Here is a 2,820-nt window from a genome sequence, read left to right as displayed (position 1 = left end):
GCTGGGAGCGCAGCAGCGCTCCCGCCGCAGGTTCAGATCCTATATAGGGATGACCGGTGCGTTTACAGCGCTCACTGGCTGAGCCCGGTGCGGCCGGTCTCAAAAAGGACAAAAAAAAAAACAAACAAACAAGGAAGATATAAAATCACTGATTTAATCTTCTATGAGAAGTTTACAGCGCTCACTGGCTGAGCCCGGTGCGGCCGGTCTCAAAAAGGACAAAAAAAAAACAAACAAACAAGGAAGATATAAAATCACTGATTTAATCTTCTATGAGAAGCTAGGAAAAGAAGAGCAAGTTAAACACAGAAATAGAAAAAGGAAACAAAAATAACGGTGGAAATTAATGAACTAGAGAACAAACAGTCAACAATGTCAATTGGTTTTTTAAAAAGATTCATAAATTAGATAGTTCTCTAACGAGAGTGATCAAAGAGAAAAGAGAGAAAGCACAAATGGTCAATTAAAGAATGAAAAAAAGGAGACGTTATTACAGATCCTCAGACATTAAAAGAATTAAAAGGAGATAAGAACAGTATTATGTCAATAAATTCCACACTTAAATGGTACCTTCCTTGAAAAACACAAATTACCAAAACTGACCCACAGAAGTAGAAAATCTAAATAACCTGATACTATTAAATTAATTTATAAAAAAGCCTTCCCACAAAGAACACTTTAGGGCCATATGACTTCACTAGTGAGTTCTACCAGACATTTAAGGAGGAAATAATACCAGTTTTACACAAAATCTTTTTAGAAAATAAAGGAGGAGGGAACGGTTCCTCGCTCATTTTATGAGGCCAGCGTATCCCTAATACCAAAACCTGATATAGGTACTGTAAAAAAAAAGAAATTACAGACCAGTGTTCTTCATGAACAGATACAAATATTCTTAAGAAAATATTAGCAAATAGAGTTCAGCAAGTGGGATTTGTCACAGAAATGTAAGATTAGTTTAACATTTGAAAATTAATACATGTAATTCACCATATTAAGAGACTAAAAGAGAAAAAAACATCAGATCATTTCAATAAATGCAAAAAAATAGCATTTGATGGAATTTATAGTCCATTCATAATAATGCTCGGCATCTTAGTCAGCTAAGCATCCTGTAATGAAATACCATAGACTGGGTGGCTTAAACAGCAGACATTTATTTCTCATAGCTCTAAGAGGCTGGGGAGTCCAAAATCAAGGTGCAGATTTAGTTACTGGTGAGGGTCTTCTTCCTGGCTTGCATAGGGCTGCCTTCTCATTGTGTCCTTACATGGCAGAGAGAGAGACTGAGTGAGCTCTGGTCTCCCTTCCCTTCTTCTGAGTACACTAATCCCGTCATGGGGGCTCCACCCTCATGATTTCATCTAAACTTAATTACCTTCCAGAGGCTCCACCTCCAAATACCAGTACATGGGGGTTAGGGCTTTAGCATAAGAATTTTGGGTTGACATGAATATTCTGTTCATAACACTCAGCAAATTAGGAATAAAAGAGAACTTTTTCAATCTGTTACAGAACATCTGTGATAAACCTGTAGCTAACATCATACTCAATGGTGAAACATTAAACTCTTTTCCCTTAAGACTGGGAATCGGGCACTCAACATGGCAGTAGTAGTCCTAGCCATTGCAGTAAGGCTAAATGAATAAGAAATAAATAAGAAATACAAAAAGCATAAAGATCTGAAAAGAAGTAAAACTTATTTGCAAATGACACAATTGAGTGTGTAGAAAACGCCATGGAATATATAAGAAAATTGCTATACCTAATTTATCAAGACTTCAGGGTTCAGAGTCAACCTATAGAAGTCAATTGTGTTCTTATATTCTAGCCATGAACAACTGGAAGATGTGATTTTAAAAAATACCATTTATAATAGCATCAAAAAATATTAAATATCCAGGAATCAATCTAATGAATGATGTCTGAGTCTTCTACCCTAAAAGTTAAAAACTTCGTTGAGAGAAATTATAGACCTAAGTAAGTGGAAAGCTATACCAAGTTAGTGGATTGGAAAACTTGATGTAGTTGGGATTTCCATCCTCAATAAATTGATCTGAAGATACAATAAAATCCCTATCAAAATTTCAATGGGCTGCTTTGAAGAAATGGACAAGCTAATTGTGAATTTATATGGGGATGTAAGAGATCTTGAATATTCAGTGCTGTCTTGAAAAAGTACAAAGTTCTAGATGACTTAACAAAGCCTCTTTTAAAGACTTACTGTATAGCCACAGTAATTAAGACTGTGTTTTTGGCATAAAGATGGAAATATAGATCAGTGGGACAAAAAAGGGAATCTAGAAGTGGACCCACACATAAGCACGCTTAATTAAGGCCCCAAGTCAGTCTAGTGGGGGAAAGGAAATTCTTCTTAACAAATATTGTTCAGAAATATAGATCAGTGGGACAAAAAAGGGAATCTAGAAGTGGACCCACACATAAGCACACTTAATTAAGGCCCCAAGTCAGTCTAGTGGGGGAAAGGAAATTCTTCTTAACAAATATTGTTGGAACAAATGGCTATCCCTATGAAAGCATGAACCCTATCTTACTTCACATGCAAAAATTAATCTGAGTCTGAGACCTAAATGTAAAACTCTCACAATCGTAAAGTTTTTAGAAAACACAGAAAAATGTCTTTATGACCTTGGGGTAGGCAAAGACCAGTAAGAAAAGGAACAGACAACCACAGAAATGGAAATGTATATTTGTATACAAGGGTACTTCAAAAAGTTTCTGGAAAAATTTGTATTTCTATTTTTTTTTTTTTTTTTTATTTTGTCAATATACACTGTATATGATTATTATGGCCCGTCA

This window comes from Galeopterus variegatus, unplaced genomic scaffold (genome assembly GCF_000696425.1).
Source record: "Galeopterus variegatus unplaced genomic scaffold, G_variegatus-3.0.2 Scaffold138, whole genome shotgun sequence".
In the NCBI taxonomy this organism is placed as follows: Eukaryota; Metazoa; Chordata; class Mammalia; order Dermoptera; family Cynocephalidae; genus Galeopterus; species Galeopterus variegatus.
Note: the sequence above shows the minus strand (reverse complement) of the source record.